We start from the raw sequence: 10,411 nt of genomic DNA on the forward strand, positions 1-10,411 counted from the left end.
GGATTGGTTGGCTTCTTGTTATGCCAACGTTGATTGTAGATCAAAGATGGTTCGATTCCAGTTTCCAGGGGAGCATGTTTTGGAGTGGAAAGGTAATACGGCATCGCCGAGAGGTAGATTTATTTCCTATCTCAAGGCAAGGAAGATGATCAGGAAGGGCTTTATTTATCACTTAGTTCGGGTACATGATGTCAAAGTAGAGTCACCAACCATTCAATCTATCCCTGTGGTTAATGATTTTCCTGATGTTTTCCCCGATGAGCTTCCGGGTCTTCCGCCAGAGCGAGAAATTGAGTTTGCTATTGACCTATTACCAGATACTCAGCCAATATCTATTCCTTCCTATAGAATGGCACCTGCAGAGCTGAGAGAGTTGAAGGAACAACTAATGGACTTGCTTGAAAAAGGCTTTATCAGACCTAGTACATCCCCGTGGGGAGCACCTGTGTTATTTGTGAGGAAGAAAGATGGTTCCTTGTGGATGTGTATAGATTATAGACAGTTGAATAAGGTGACGATCAAGAATAAGTACTCGCTTCCGAGGATTGATGATTTATTTGATCAGTTGCAAGGTGCCAAGTGTTTCTCAAAGATGGACTTGAGGTCCGGGTACCATTGTTAAGAAGAAAGATTTTCCAAAGACAGCATTCAGGACCAGATACAGACACTTTTGAGTTTTGTGTTATGTCATTCGCTTTGACCAATACCCCAGCAGTATTCATGGATTTGATGAACCGTGTGTTCAGACCCTTTCTAGATCTGTTCGTGATTGTATTTATTGATGATATATTAGTGTATTCTCATTCAGAGATGGAGCATGCATATCATTTGCGTTCTGTGCTCAAAGTTCTACAAAAAGGGAAGTTGTATGCAAAATTCTCTAAATGTGAATTATGGTTGAATTTTGTAGCTTTCCTTGGGCATATTATTTCAGGTGAAGGTATCCGGGTTGATACACAAAAGATTAAGGTAGTAAAGACTTGGCCTAGACCTACGATACCGACGGAGGTTCGTAGCTTTCTCGGTTTGGTAGGTTATTATAGGAGATTTGTAAAAGGATTTTCTTCTCTTTTAGCACCACTGACAAAGTTAACTCAGAAGGTAGCTAAGTACGAGACGGAGTCCTCAGATACCAAGGATAATAATGTGTCCCTAATGTTGCAGGACTGCGCCGGCAAATTATGGGAGAGACTCACTATTCTCATTATTCTGTCCATCCAGGAGCAACAAATATGTGTCATGATATCAGGGAAATATATTGGTGGGACAGAATGAAAAAGGATATAGCGGAGTTTGTTGCTCAGTGCCCTAACTGTCAACAGGTTAAGATTGAGTATCAAAAACCTGGTGGATTATTGCAGGCTATAGAGATTCCAACTTGGAAGTGGGAAGTAATTAATATGGATTTCGTCATAGGCTTACCTCGTGCCCAGCGTAAGTTCGATTCGATATGGGTGATCGTTGATAAAGTTACAAAATCAGCCCATTTTCTACCTGTTAGGACTACATATTCCGTAGAGGATTATGCAAGGCTTTACATTAAGGAGATAGTACGACTTCATGGTGTCCCTATATCTATTATCTCGGATAGTGGAGCTCAGTTTACAGCCAATTTCTGGAGGTCCTTCCAAAAAGGATTGGGGACTCAGGTAAGTCTTAGTATAACATTTCATCCTCAAACAGACGGACATGCTGATCGTACTATTCAGACACTGGAGGATATGCTACGGGCTTGTGTGATAGACTTCAAGGGTAGATGGAATGATCATCTGCCGCTTATTGAGTTCGCGTATAATAATAGCTATCATTCCGGTATTCAGATATCTCCATACGAAGCTCTTTATGGACGAAAGTGTAGGTCGCCTATATGATGGTTTGATGTTGGGGAAACTAAGTTAGTAGGACCAGAGATGGTACAACAGGCAATCGAGAATATTAAGATTATACAGGAAAGGCTATTAGCAGATCAAAGCCGCCAGAAGTCTTATGCGGATAATCGACGATGAGACTTGGAGTTTCAGGTTGACAATTGGGTATTCCTAAAGGTATATCCGATGAAAGTCATTATGAGGTTCGGTAAGAAAGGAAAACTTAGCCCTCAGTATATTGGACCATATAAGATCATACGCAAGGTAGGTCAGGTGGCATTTGAGTTAGACTTGCCTTATGACTTGGAGTCTGTACATCCAGTCTTTCATGTGTCTATGCTCCGTAAATGTATCGGACATCCTTCCAGAGTCATGTTAGTTGACGATGTTCAAGTCACAGAGAAGCTATCATATGAGAAAACTCCCATTGCTATACTAGATAGACAGGTTCGGAGATTGAGGACTAAAGACGTAACTTCGGTGAAAGTACTTTGGAGAAACAATAATGTGGAAGAAATGACTTGGAAAGCCGAAGAAGACATAAAGTCTAGGTATCCCCACTTGTTTTCTCTTCCAGAGGACGATCCAACTGAGACATCACAGCCTTAAGGTGCGTGTATGGATTCCTCTGTTAGTTATTATTATTGGTCGTGTGAGGCTATTGTCGTTATTGATGATTACGACCCTATGTGGCATTGGATTATTGAGTTTTCTACAGGAAGGGTTGGTAGTGGTACTGTTACAAAGGTGACTCTGCAAAAATATATATAGATCTCGGGGAATTAAACATTCGAGGACAAATGTTTCTAGGGGGGAAGGATGTTACATTTCGCGTTTCTGTATGTTAAAGTTTCATCGTAAGTTAATCGACGTAAGCTCGGGAATGAGATTAATTTTGAGGTTATAAGTATTTATGTTATTTGTAACAAGTGATAAGTGAGTGCCGTGAAGATTAGAGGTTAAACAAATCAAAGAATGAGTATTCGTTGAAGTTTGTCAATTTGGAATAAAATACGGTCCAAGCTATAATACCCGGTATTTATAGACTAGTGCCATACAAGGTACCACATGACCATGATAGTAAGGTATATAAAGTATGTTAAAAGTGACTAGTATTTTAAGTAATTTGAGGTAATTCTTAGTTATGTGGATAATTGGTTAATTATTGATTTTTAGTGGGAGGTTAACATGGTAGTTGATTTTTGGTGTATAAGCTTAAAGGAGACATCATCCTCAACGTGGCAGCAAGAGGCATAAGTAGCAATGACTCTTTGGTGTATGTAATTAGGTGGCACAATTAGGGGATTTTGGGCAAAATAATCCACAAAATTGGGTCCCACAAATCACAAAGATAAGAGGATTTCCTACACCATTTAAGAAGGGATGCGCATGTTTACTAAGTTACAGGTGTGGCTTCAAAAGTTCTTATGAACCTACAATTATAAGTGATTTTCCATACATCATTGATTGTGATGTTATGGTTGCTAGGTAACGGATGAATTCTCAAAAATGAATTCATATGAAACTTCATAATACGATAGCAGCGTGAGGTTTGTGATTCTAAGGGAGTATGGTGCAATCTTTCTCAAGAATATCATACGGATTTTTTCCTATTCCGATTTTGCCGTTATGTGTTTTGTCGCGATTGACGTATGTTAGAGGGATTGTCAAGAGAATCGGCTCTGGTATATTAAGGCTATCCCTTCTTTCCTTTTGGCATGATCCATATGATACAAACGAAATGAGCAAATACGCAACTTTCATAAATGACTCTATTCATAGAAGTGATAGGGGTGCCTATGTTCTTGATTCCCCATGTGTCTTATTATTATATCTTATGTTCATGGGTCTCAGAAAAATACGTAGTTGATAAAGTTTATCCGAAAGGCATATTGATCTTATGACATTCCGAGAAATCTTATAAGCTTACTTCTTATGCATTTTATTCATTTATACATGTACATTGACCCATGATCAGATGTCATTATATATGCGTATATTATATGTATACGGGATATGAAAAAAAGGTTACGGTGTTATATATGTACCACTACCTGATCAATTGGTATACATTGATGATTTCGCCCACAGAGGCCGAGATGATATGACAGGATGCCCTCAGAGGCTTGATGATGTTATATACATATATAACTATGCATGATACGACATTTATACGCACATGCATGACTTTATAAATATTTCAGGATTCACAAAGTTATTTAGACTTACAGGCGGATTCCTTTACTCCGTGTTTCATTTATGTCTTTTATGTATTGATTTTCATGCCTTACATACTCGATACATTATTCGTACTGACGCCCCTATTTCCTGGGGCCTGCGTTTCATGCCCACACGTGCAGGTAGACAGGCTGGCGGTCCCCCTTTTTAGTATCCCTGATCAGTGAGAGTTGGTGTGCTCCACTTGATCCGAAGCTGTTATTAGTTTTGGTACGCTATTTTTGTATGTAGATATGGGTACGACGGGGCCCAGTCCCATCCTTCATACAGTTGTACACTCTATTAGAGGTCTGTAAATAGTCATGTATAGTTGGATAGTATGTGGCCTTGTCGGCTTCTAGTTTTGGATATATAGTTGTCTATAGCAGCCTTGTCGGCTCGCCCTACCGTATTTTGCATGTATATATATATATATATATATATATATATATATATATATATATATATATATATGTCTTTTGGGCATGTTTTCCTCACGTATGTTATTCACGTGATTCAGCAGTTTATTGACAGATGTTATTCATGACCTACCCTTAATTCATGTTTATATCTTAGACGCATGCTTAGGGGTATTCGATAGGTAGGACTCGGACACTCGTCATGGCCCATTGGTTTGGGTCGTGACACATCTGCATCTGAGCAATTCCTAAGATTTTCATATCAATTAGCATTTCCTATCGCAAAGTCCACCGTGTTGCCATGTTTTTGATATTCCAGATTCATGTCTTGTATATCCTTGCTTCTACCAGTCCAATCCCAAGTGATTATTTCTTCCTCGTGATGTGTAGGATCCATCAGTATACCTACAACATAATAAAAAATAGCACATCTACACTCCTGCTTACTAGTTTCAACTATGCACCAGTTTTGCACATAGTTGAACCAGTACATTTTGACGAAATTTGCGTGTGAGTTCCAATGTTGATATGTATAAAGAATTGTGTGACTCCCTTCCTGTGAATTCGAGGCAGTGATCTACATTTGGTTATCATCCCATAACACCTCCTTTGATCTAGTTTTGGATTGCCAATAGTGCCTGCTTATCAAAAACTTTCTGGGCAGACTTATGTTGTATGTCCCTTCTTTTGTATCCCTATTGTGTAGCTCTAATTGGGAGCTACTGATACTCAGTATAGGAACTAGGATACTAGAGTGAGTTGTGTGGAAAACTAACCTTCGATATCTGAAGGTCCACACTGTACTGGTAATCCTTGGTGCCCTCACCTTCCTCCTCTCTTCTATGCTTGTGCCTACCTTTAATTCCCTTCCAGTGTAATGAGTACAAAGTACTAATACCACCAATTGAAAGTTCCTCAAAGGATAGGGCATAGATACAGTAGTTTCTCCTACAAAAAAGAAAACCATGTTAGTGTAAAAAAGCATCATCATGCTCTCCTCCATAAGGATTTGAGCATGGCAATTGAGTATGTGCCCTCGAGTGATCACCTTCCCCTTTGTTAATCTTTCTCCTTCACCTCCTAATTCTTTGTCACTTTTACTCTTAGATATGGACATTGCATCTTATCCTCATTCACTAACCTTCTGCCTTGTGAATCTAAGTGCGAAAAATCATGGCATTCAATTGTACCATCCTCAAGAGCATAATTTGCAAGGTGATCAACGAGTTTGTTTCCTTCTCTATAAATGTGTGTCACCTTGGTTGTACACCCCTCCATCATTTGCCTAATCTCCTCCACTTGATAAACTATACACCAGGGTGGCTTCCATAAACCCTCGATTATGTTCTTCAGCAGCATCGAATCTATTTGCAACTATATATGGGTGTAGTTGTGCAATCTGCAATGCCTCAGTGCCTCCACAACTGCTTCTGCTTCTGCTTATGTATTTGTGCCTTCATTGATCTCCCTTCCCAGTGCATATCTGACCTCCCCTGCTTTATCCCTCACATAAAATCCAATTGCACTTCTTCCAGGATTTTCATTCGATGCACCATCAGTATTGACTTTAATCCAGCTCTCTATTGGTAGTTCCCAGATAACTTTTTGATATTTCATATTTGGATTATAGTTTTCCATCATAGTTAACAGGTCATGCCACTTATGAGGAACATTTAAGCCAGGCTTTGTGATTTGAACAAGATATTGCAGTGCAGTGGAAACCTGATAGATCACTCCACTGATGGATACTGTTTCTCCATACTTGAAGCTATTCCTTCTCTTCCATAGTTCCCACACAATACATGAAGGCAAAGCTTGCATAATTGGTTTAAGTCGAGGGATTACCTGGGCAGTCAAGTACTTGGTAATAACTTGATGCATTGACAGCTCATCCATTGCTATTCATGCCCTCGATAAGAAGTACTTCCAAACTCTAGTAGCAGTATTTGATGTGAAAAAAAAATACACTAGAGTTTCCTCCTTAGGTTCAGCACAACACCAACACCTCGATGGCATGAAATACCCCAACCTTCGCATGAAATCATCAAGAGGTTGTTTAGCTTTCCACACTTTCCACATAAAGAAAGTTATTTTAAATGGCAAACCTTTCACCCATATTATTTTGTAATATATCTTAGGTTCATCCCTCCTTCTTAAATAATCCCAAGCAGATTTGATAGTAAAATGACCACGAGTCTCTAGCATCCAATAAGGTACATCAATGACATCCTCTACAACAAAAGGTCTAATCTTCTCCACAATATGTTATGTAAACTCCTCAGGTACGATTTCTAATAACCTGTCTGTATTCCACCCACCATCTTCCAGTACATCATACACATTATAGATGGATTCATCTACCCCAAAATGAGAAGGAACAAGAAAGTACAAAGCTCCCAATCCTGTCCAGTTATCAAACCAAAAAAGAGAAGATCCCATTTTCGTATGCCAAGTAATTTGATGCTCAATGATATCCCTGCATTCCAACATCTTTCTCCAGACATGTGATCATTCTCTCCATGGCACTATCACTGCATTTAATTTCTTACAATACTTATGACTCATAAACGAACTCCAAAGGCTTGGCTTTGTTTGAAAATTTTACCACAATTTGCAGAATAAAGCTCTAGACACATCGTGCAGTGATCTAAAGCATATTCCACCTTCCTCACATGGCATGCATAAAGTGTTCCATGATGCCCAATGCCTACTGTTACCTCCAATGGAACTACTCCAATAAAATTGTGCAAACAACTTATGGAGTTTGTTAATGACATAACTAGGGGGTTAACAACAGACAATAGATAGATTGGCATACTTTGAAGGACATGAGAAATCAATACTACCCTGCCACCTATAGAGAGTAACTTACCTTTCCACGACTGCAACTTATCAAGCAACTTAGAGATAAGGCCTTGATAATAGTCCATCTTCTTTCTTGAGTAAAATATAGGACATCCAAGAAATGTAAATGGGAAATTCTGCCTTCCTATACTAGTAATCCTCTCTACCTTTGTAACAACCTCCAAGCTAGTAAAGTGATGCATTTAATTTCAGATTTACTCTTGTTCACCAACTGTCCAGATGCAGCCTCGTATACATTTAACACTTCCATCACCAACTGTAAAGACGTTGCATCTGAAGACGAGAAGATGATTGTGTCGTCTGCGTATGCTAGGTGATTAATTTTTGGACTCCATTTAGGCAAACCAAAGCCACAAAAATATAGATTCAAATGCAAAGCATTCAAACCCCTTGATAAAGCCTCAACAGCTAGGATGAACAGTGTGGGTGAGAGTGGATCACCTTGCTTAACACCCCTTGAAGATTTGAAAAAACCATGATGTTGGCCATTAACGAGCACAGAATACCAGTTGTTTCCAACAATATCATACACCAAGCCAATGAATCTTTCACAGAATCCCATTATCCTTAATACCTTAGTCAGAAATATCCATGATAACCTATCATAGGCTTTTGTCATGTCGAGTTTAATCACTACATTTGGTCCAGATCTTGTTCTTAGCCTAATATATATGATGATTTCCTGAGTCAAAAGCATATTTTCGACAATACTTCTCCCTTTCACAAATCCTTCTTGTTCTTCTGAGATTAAGTTAGGAAGTAACTCCACCAATCTCTCATGAATCACCCTTGAAAAGATTTTGTTGCTGAAGTTACTTAAACTTATAGGCCTCATATATGATAAGATGGCTACCTCATTCTTCTTTGGTAAGAGTACCACATTAGTATGTGTCACATATTTTGGTAACTGCCTACCACTGAAGAATGCCCTAACCATGTTATAGATACCCTCACCAGTGATCTCCCAACATGAATAATAGAAAGCACTTGTGAAGCCATCTGGCCCTCCTACACTCTCCCCATTTAATCCAAGCACTGCTATCTTAACCTCATCTCTTGTAGGATGACTGATCAATCTTGCATTCTGCTCTATGTCTACCAAATAAGGTACATGATTAATAATTCCAAAATCAGTATGAACCACATTCTCACAGAACTGTTCCTTGAAAAAATTGATATCTTCTTCTGCAATTTGATCTTTCTCCTCCATCCAGTTGCCTACACTGTTTTGTATCCTCTTGAGTTGCAATCGTTTTCTTCGAACATTAACTTGAGCATGAAAGAACTTTGTGTTCCTATCACCATCTTTAAACCATGCCATACCAGATTTTTGTTGCCAAAATTCTTCTTCCAGTGCAAGGTATCTAATCAGCTAAGCATGCACCATTTATAGTCTTTCCCTATTCTACTGAGTAGGCCTTGATTTGAACTGCCTTTCATGTACCAAAACAACCTCCTCCAAGCTAGCAATCTTTTGAAATATATCCCCATAGGTTGCTTTACTCCAAGTAGACAGTGCCTTCTTCAGTTTCTTTAGTTTGTAGTTGAATAGGATGAATGGATCAACACTGAAATCTGCATGCCAATTTTCCCTCACCACATCCTTAAATGTATCATGCTTCACCCAGAAATTAAGAAACCTAAAAGATTTCTTAATTGGAGCAGTTTCAATATCACACTTCAGTAACATAGGACAATGATCTGACCCAATCTTGGATAGGTGTGTGACTTCCAATCCTGGGAACATCTGCTAGAATTCCATATTAGCAAGACAACGATCCAGCCTTTTGAAAATACAGTCCTCCTCTGCCCTGCGATTCCACCAAGTGAAGATACTTCTTTTGAATCCAAGATCTGATAGATTACATCTATTGATTCAATGTCTAAAATCATCCAACTGGTAAGCCTTCAAAATTTTCTTCTTCATCCCATATCACATTGAAATCTCCTCCAACAAGCCATGGGATAGTCATGTCTCGAGTCATTGCATACAAAGAGTCCCACAGTTCTATTCTCTCAATAGCATCGCATTTTGCATACACTAATGTGAGAATGAGTTCAACCAGTGTTTCAGTGTGAAATAGCCTCAGTGACAATTATTGTACCATGTCATACAAAATAGTAACCTCATATACCTCATCAATGAAATCCCAGGTATTGTTTGAAACATTCACCACAACCTGTGCCAATCCAATCCTCCTTCTATACCTATTTTTCGAGCATATTGCATTGGTTCCAGAATTCCAATAAATTCAAAGTGGTGATGCATATGCATTGTGATAAGCCTTTCAAAAGCTTGCATTGTATTCACTGATCTAACATTCCAAATAATTACATCCATTATAAATTATTGGATTTGGTTAGAGTTCTTCTCGTTTGTACTCCAGCTGTAGGTGTAGTGAAATTGTCCTTACCTTGTTTCTTTCTTCCTTTAGCAGCTGATTTTACCTTGTCAGTGTGTCTTGGAGAAAGATCACCTTGCTTAGCAATATTAAGGAAATTCTGGGCAGTCGAATCCTCATCTAAATCCTTGCATGTTTGTTCAGTATGATCTGCTCCTTATTTATCACCTAATGCAGCCACAATACTGGATTTCTTAGGTTTAGTGATCATAGCCTGCTCCCCAGTATTCTTCTTATTCTTCAACTGTGTGATTTCCACTGGTCCAGTGTTTCCAGTGTCACCAGGTAATTGAGCTTGAGTCATCTGTTTGTTACCTGACTTTGCACTTTCCTTTAACTTTGTATTAACAACAACATCACGTGTAACATCCATTCCAGTTCCTCCTGGATCAATAACATTTTGATTAATTCCTTTAGTAATCAGTTTACCTGTCTTATTTGTTGCTATATTGACCTGGTTCACATTGGTGTTTTCCTGCTCTTTGGGATCAACATCTTCATTGATAACATTCTCATCTTCAGTGGGCTTAGTAACATTAACATCCCCATTCACACTTTGATCCTCCTCTTCTATTGGTTCATCAACAACTTCATCCTCACTTTGCATTTCATCTAATATTTCCCCTTCCTCAGAATCCTC

The sequence above is a fragment of the Nicotiana tabacum genome, chromosome 18, assembly GCF_000715075.1.
Source record: "Nicotiana tabacum cultivar K326 chromosome 18, ASM71507v2, whole genome shotgun sequence".
Classification (NCBI taxonomy): Eukaryota; Viridiplantae; Streptophyta; class Magnoliopsida; order Solanales; family Solanaceae; genus Nicotiana; species Nicotiana tabacum.